Below are 7,797 nucleotides of genomic sequence, written 5' to 3'. Positions count from 1 at the left end.
ACAGAACAAAGACATGAAACAAAACAACAACAACATGTTTACTTCTGGTCCCGACCCACCAGTTGAGAACCCCTGACTTAGAGGACATGAAGGTTATTTAGGAGGTTTTAAAGGCTGTAATAGTTGGAGGCTGATTGCACCTTCAGATGCTGACAGTCACGTCGGTGTGATGTGAGGAAAGTGAAACTAAAGGAAACAGGGCGCGATCATCAGAGTCGGTATAAAGAGCGGAGCTGACACCTGAGCGTCAACAAAAAGTACAGACCCTGGATGGGAGTTCCAGACCTGACCTCTTTGATCGAGGCCAACCCGGAAATCTACCAGAAATTCGAGTTCAGTGAGAGTCGGCTGGTGATCGACGGCTGCAACTTCCTCTACCTGCTGTACTTCGACTCAGGTGAATAAAATAAAAAATGCTCTCATTGCAGTTTACTATTCTGTACTTTAGGATTCTAAATTGGGAGTTTGATTGAGTCTAATATTTGTTCTTTAAATATGAAAAGCTTCGTAATTCCTCCATAAAAACTCTCTGATACAAACATACAATTCTCTTATTAAGACAGCAGTAAGTTTCCACTCAGTGTTTGTAATGATGCATCACAACACAAGCAGCTTTTTTATGCTGTTGCTACAGTGGCTGGGAAGTACTTAACTACAGAGACCCTGAAGTCCCAAAAAGTTTTTTAAAAAAATGTCTTTTGCGCACAAGATAATTTTGAATTAATTTGCCTCGGCAAAGACTTAATTTCACACAGCCTTATGGAGATGACTCAACAAATCAAGTTTTACTTAGGAATGTCGTATGCCAATGCCAATGGAATGACAACATCCACAAAAGAGAGGAGAAAAACATACTGACGAACAGAAAACATAATACAGCCGTTTAATTACCTGCACAGAGATCGTAATGGTAGCGTGCAGACACTTCAGCTGGTCACTATATAAACGTCACACTCTTCTCATTGGCTGAAATAGAAATCTCCGGAGTATATTCGGCCGCGTTCAGACATCAGCTCCTCCGGATTATCTGTGGAAAAAATACTAGGGGTCTGGCCGGATAAACACTGGGTAATATCGTAGTAAAAAATGTAGCTGTTGCGTTCACACATACAGCTCCTTCTGGAAATCTCCAGAGTTTTTCAGGAGATTTCCGTACGTGTGAAAAGGGTTTAAGTCTTACAACACAGAGAGAAATACTCTGTTTCAGATGTGCCCTCCTTGTGGTGTCACAGTGGGATTCTAGGAATAAAAATCTCCTCCCCTCCCCTGGTATTTCCACCCATGGACTCCACCCCCAGCCTAGAGCTAAACTTTTTTGCAGGTCCGCCATTTTTATTCTCTCTACAGAGGAGTGATGTCTACCAGGAATTTTTTTTCTTTTGGGGGGGGGCTCATTGCATTTAAAGAGACACACACACCAAAACGGAGCGTTCTGAGAGAGCTGCTTTATACAGGGTCACAAACCTCCTCTGGTGCTTGATTCATGTTATATTTTTACCAAGTTCCAGTTCCAGATTAATGTCTTCACCCTATTCACATAACAAGCAGTTTCATACATGAAACACTTTTTTTGTTGCTAACCTTCTCAAAATGAAATTATGCTGCAGTTTTAGTTTTTGTCCAGCAAAGGGCATAATTGGTTTGCAAGATACATCTCTAGGATGTGCTGGGATGCATCATCAGTGATGATGGGTCTTTCAACATTAGACCCCCTCCCCCAGGTGACCCATCGGGGTTGATCAAGTCCCGGATTGCATCCCAGCAGCAGCCATCCACGGGCTCTGGAAGGAAACTTTACTCAAATGAAAAATGGGTCCCTGTACACTTTTTGGAGCTAAAAAGTGACCATGAGAGTTACAGTTTCACTGTTGCAGGCCCACCATCATAACTTCTCGCTTAGTATTTTATCTTCAAACAATGTTCCAGGAACCAAATTCTCCTCTGAGGACAGTTTGTGTATAGAATTATGAACATATACCATAAAATCTGTACATTTCTCCAACTTTCACATTTCTCTACCAGAATTCCATAGTGCACCTTTAAGGCATTTCAAAGACACATGGTACTTTTTTTTAGGTCTCAGCTTTAGCAGAAAAGCATACGTTCCAATTTTTGACGGACAAGAGTGAGATTAAAATATTGAAAGGAGGAATACATGGAATTAAAACATGACCAGCTTTTAGTCTCATTTATTTCATATATTTCCACCTTTCTTTGGGATGTGTTTTATTTCATTACTGAAACACAATTTCAAATGTGTGATGGAGGGTGGTTAAAGTAAGATCTCAAGGTTAGCTGAGGCTGTGATGAGGCACAATGAGAGGTCTGTTCATGGGGTCAGATTCCTGGAACTGACAGTAAAATGATCAAAAGTTTAGTCAGATATACTAAATAAATCATAACGAGCAAGTTCAACCAAAGAATCATTTCTAACTAGGATTTTTCAGGGACATCCAAAGCTGAGCTTCATTGGCGGGGTTTGGTTGGCTGAACTGCATTAGGTCCATGGCGTTAGCTGCATTATGTTAGCTGCATAACGTTAGCTTCATGCGTTTGTTGTGTTGTGTTAGCTTGGATGCCTTGGCTGCATTAGTTGGCTTGTTGAAGAATCCCTGAGGTCACGGAGCAGCGAGGCAGCTGCACACTGTGTTGAATGGATGGACTTGATCACAGGAAGCACAACAAGCTGCTGCACAGGTTTCACATATGAAATGTTCTTGGACTGCAAAGATTTTAAACTCACTTTAATGACGTCTTGAACACGTTTACAGGCATGATGTCTGTCTGTTGAAATGTGGGGTTTTATGTATTCTTTGTTTTTCTTTGGTTGCAGGTCTGGACCAGAATCGTGGTGGGGAGTATGCTGCATTTGAGGACCTTGTTGAAAGGTTTGTCAAGGCCCTCAAAGACTGCGGCATCTCGCCGTACGTGGTGCTGGATGGGTGCACAAATCTTACAAGAAGTATGAAACACTTCTATCAAGATCACTGGATCGGCTCCAGAATGCCAATAAAGCAGCAGTGGAAAGCAGCCAGGAGAATGTCTTGCCACAGATGGCCAGTCTGGTGCTCCAACAAACGCTGGCCCGGCTGGAGGTCCCGGTGGCTCAGTGTTATGGAGAGGCTGACCAGGAGATCGCTGCCCTGGCCAAGGAACGGTTCTCTCCAACGATAGCGACTTCTTCATCTTTGACCTCCCAGGGGGGCTGCTGCCCATTTCTCATTTCAATTGGCAGGCAGTGGAGAGGATTGGCTCACAGAGCTACATCCCTTCTAAGATCTACTACTCCTCCAGCTTCTGCAAAGTCTTTGACATAGAGCCCCAGCTTCTGCCAGCATTTTCCTCCTTGGCTGTAAATTTGCAGAGGTTGGATGCGCTTAGTAGATGGGCTGAGTTCGATCCAGCAGTCAACGGGAAATCACCACATCGCCTGAAGGGGCTGCTCTGCTGGCTGAAAGACTTCAAGCAACTTGAGGAGGCCTTTGAGGCAGCGTTAGGACTGCTGGGAGAGCTGAGTGAGGAGACAAAGGCAGAGGTGATGGAGGGCTTAAACTTAGGGATGGAGGAGTACCAGCTTCCTCCAAGCTCCTTGAATAGGTTCTTCATCAATGGGGTTGCCCCTCCATTCCCACTCTGGGAAGTCAAACCAGTTCAAGGATACACTTTCATCTTTATAGTAATAAACAAAAATAGCATTTAAAGTCTGCAAAAATGTACGACACATACACTCAACCATCTCAGACCTTTCAGTATAATATGAAGAACATTTTGACACACCTGATTGAATGTTGTTTTGTCCTGTCCTCCAGGAGATGGCCGGTTGGGTCTTGTTGCTGTTGACGCAGGCACGGCTGAATTCAAACGTCCTTCATGTTCTATTGTTCAGTAGCATTAACCTCAGCTGTCCAGTGGGAAGGGCAGACTTTCCCAGTGCTCACCTGACCTCCAGGCCGATACGCCAGGTGATATACAGGCTGCTGCTGGGAGAGACTCTAGTGAAAGAGAATGACAGAGAAGGCCTCGAGCCGAAAAGCTTCAAAGTCCAACCTGCAGCCAGCGGGGTCCCTCAGGAGCTGGAACTCACGTCACTGAACAAGGTAAAGCTTTCAAACGTTTGTTCCAACACGGACCACAAGTGCATCATTGTGTTGAGTGGCACTCACTATTATCAGCCATAGAAGTCTTTCTTTCTCCATTGACATGACACGAGCAGATGCTACCCAACTTTGGCTTCCCATCTAATATCAAAGTTTACTCAAGCTGTTTTCACATCTGCACCCCTGAAAACTTTAATTTTACCTTTATTTGTTCTCGAGAAATCATTGAGGGCGAGCCCTCGTTTCCTAATGCAAGACTAGACGTTAAAAAAAAACGACGCAGAAGTGGCGGATGAAGCAACAGAGTCCGCACTACAACAAGAATATTTGTCAATTCTACGTGTACTTCGACAGAATCACAATATGAACTAAAGAGTGAAGAAGAACAGAAAACATAATGCAGCAGGTTAATTTACTTCTGTTTCAATTTACAGGTGTGGATGAATTTAACAACAATGTTCCTCATTAACCTCTGACCTCTTGTCCCCAGGCGGAGCCCTCTGTGCGTCTGCAGGTGTTACTGGATGCTCTGGGAGTGCCTGAGGCCTGTCTGGAAGGACTGCAGCCTCACCTGCGCCTCCTGGTGGCAGTGAGCTGCTTCTGGCTGCAGAGAGCCGAGCCTAAACCGGACGAGACGCTGCTGAAGGCGCTGCTGCTGGGAGTAAGTCATGGAGACTCACTGAGACAACGAGCAGGTAATAAATGAGTCATACAGGTGTCTCAACTTACCATTGTTTCCACTGAGGATTCATCTGCAGCCTATGGTCTCATTATTTAAGGAGACATAGAGAGCAATGCAAAAGAGAGTCCTTTTCAGTCCTCTATGTGTGTTTGTGATTCAGCTTTGAAGAGAGAGAAGAAACCCTTCGAACTGCGGCTCGATGCAGACGCCCTCCACTCCTTCAACCAATGGCAGGGATGCCTGAGACAGAGCGTCATCCTGAACCAGCTGCTGGGCTTCCCCTTACCTGAACCACAGATCGCACGGTGAGTTCAAGGACACAGCAACCTGAGATTCGTCCTGACGTCCCTGATGATAAATCTCCATCTTGTTCTCCTGATGTCTTCCAGTTGTTACCAGGGAACGTTGGTCCACAGGCTGGTCCACATGTTGAGGACAGAGCAACAACTGGAACCCTTTTTGATGAGCGAACCCTCGGTTATGAGAGAGTACAACAACATGCTCAACATCGTTTCACTTTGAGAAGGCACCTAGAGCAGCGGTTCCCAAGGTTTTCAGCTCATGACCCCCAAAATAAGGGTGTCAGAGACCGGGGACCCCCTCTGTCCCTGGAGGTGGGACGCAATAAAACGCACCGTTTCCACCAGGCGGTCTGATTCAGTTCTGGTGCAGTACGCATTTTTTGGCATTTCCACTGTCAAAAGTATTGGATAAAATAGCCAATGTGTGCCATTCAACTTTTTTGGTACCCTTCTGTTGGGTTGCCAAGCGTACTGATCCGACCCTAAAGGGCGGAGTTAGACACACTGCAGTCCGTTGATTGGTCGAAAGAATTGTCTTTCTGTAAAGTCGCTTGCAAATACCGTCCGTCGCGAGACGCAGGTTGAGGGTCGTGGGTCATGGGCTTGTTTTCTAAAGTGTTGTTGCTTTTTCGGGCTTGCTTTGCTTTCCTTGTATGAACCCCTTCTGATTCTCTCCCAGCTCTCCATAATAAAGCCAAACACGAACGTGATAGTTAGTTTGTCCTTCTCCAGGATCTGTCCACAACTCTATTTCCCTGGTTACCACGGCATCTTGGGATCGCCCTCTTTGGGGCTTTTTAAAAAATAATTGATTCATCAATGCATTACAATTGTTATTTTCCCAATTCAATATCGATTCAGGGAAATGATGAGAGCTATTATTTCTTTGTTGTTGTAATGACACCCCTTCTCCACTAGGAGGCACTGTGGATGCTGCGAATTCAGGTCAGGCACAAATGTGCACTTTACATGTAGTTTTTGTCCTTGCCATTACAGCACTGTTATGTTTATTACAATTTTGCTGCAAATTCAGCTCAGGGCACTTTAGATCATACTGTACTTTCATGTTTTATTATTTGTTAATTAAAGAATAATGAATCAATAAAATACATTTCTGAGTCAGTTTGTTCCAAACCTTTACAAAAAATGCAAACATAATTCTTTAACAAATATCAGAAGGTAGCCTACTGTGATGAGTTATCTGGGTAATCCTGTCATCTGTGTGTATTATTAAATCGATATCGAAGCATACTGATCAATATCAAATCGAATTGTGACCCAAAGAATTGAAATTGAATTGAATTGTGAGGTTGTGGGCAATTCCCAGCTCTCGTAGCTTGTGACCCATCAGTTGAACTACTGACCTACAGTAACCTTTGCTGTATTACATCTGCCACACATTTCTAACCTCTCTCCATTTTTCAAAAGCATCTCCAATATTGATCCTAGTTTGAGCACGTTTCTGCTCGTGGAGCTTATTAGAAACATGCAGAGGCTTTTTAGGTCGGGTACAATCACTTCTATCTGAACCACTTCTCTTGACCGCTTCCATCACTGCAACACCTGTTGACCTGATAACTGTTCTCATATCTGACAAACTGAGGGGCGTTTATTGTTAGTTTTTCTCTGATCTGATTTTTTTTTATTGTTGAGCAATGGGCTAAAGCAACTATATTTTCTGTTTCCATTTCTTTAATTTTTTTTCACCAGATAAACTGTTTCCTGTTTCTTTCTCCTTGATAACAAAAACTGGACTTTCACTCGGCTTGTAAAACTCTTCACCTGGGGCGCGCTGGTGGCGCAATGGTTAGGGTGCATGTCCTATGTGTTGAGACTCTCATCTCAAGCAGTAGGCCCAGGTTCACTTCCACCTGTGGCCCCTTTCCACATGTCATTCCCTGGTTTCTGACTCTATCCACTGTCCTCTCTCTGCATGAAAGGCACAAAAAGCCCAAAGTAAATCTTTAAAAAAAACAAAAACTCTTGACCTGTTGCAGGACTTTTGCTGGCACAGAAGAGGATTAGGGCCACACATAAAAAAAAAATTGAGTTCTGACCTTATTCTCAGAATTCTGAGAATTCATCATGTGCTATATGAATTTATTTTACTCCCCCACATTTCCCACCTGCTAACACCTGTAGCTTTTTCTATACTGCGGACTGCTCGCCTCTTTTCTTCTTTGTGTGGTCAATAAAGGCATTTACATACAGACCAAAACAACTTAAAGTCACGTTCTGTTACGGCTCTGGCTGTGATCCTGTTTCTGTGTATCCTTTGTGTCCCCTCCCCCTCTGTCTGTCTGTGTGTGTGTGTGTCTCTGGAGGGTGTGGCTGCAATCAACACCGGGTGACTACTCACACCTGCAGCTCATCTGCTCATCTGCCTCAAGTTAAAAGCCCTGGGCTCAACTCAACTCATTGCCAGATTATTGAGTCTACTGAAGTGGTAGATACATTTTGTTAGGAGCACACTAGTTTTGTTCCTAGTGTTTTACTAGTGGACCGTAACTGATTTTTCTCTCCTGTTGTCCAGATTCTCACCGGTGTCATCTCCTCCAGTCTGCTCTCCTCACAGACAACTCAACCAATCACCCGCCTGCCTACAGAACCAGCTACTCCATAGTCTCCTCCACGCCGTCATTACCGGCCAGCCAGTCAGCCAGCCACCTTTCCCAAACCCTGCAATAAAACCTCAAATCCTTCAACTTTGCTGCTG

The 7,797-nt window shown here is 44.3% G+C and overlaps 1 pseudogene; it reads left to right on the top strand.

Annotated features, from left to right (window-relative positions):
* Window positions 1-270: 270 nt before the first annotated feature.
* On the top strand, window positions 271-4,178 carry LOC136179822 (protein asteroid homolog 1-like; annotated as a pseudogene).
* The last annotated feature ends 3,619 nt before the right edge of the window (window positions 4,179-7,797 follow it).

The sequence above is a fragment of the Labrus bergylta genome, chromosome 8 (genome assembly GCF_963930695.1).
Source record: "Labrus bergylta chromosome 8, fLabBer1.1, whole genome shotgun sequence".
Classification (NCBI taxonomy): domain Eukaryota; kingdom Metazoa; phylum Chordata; class Actinopteri; order Labriformes; family Labridae; genus Labrus; species Labrus bergylta.
The sequence above is the reverse complement of the archived record's forward strand: the minus strand, read 5'-3'. Positions and strand labels throughout refer to the sequence as shown.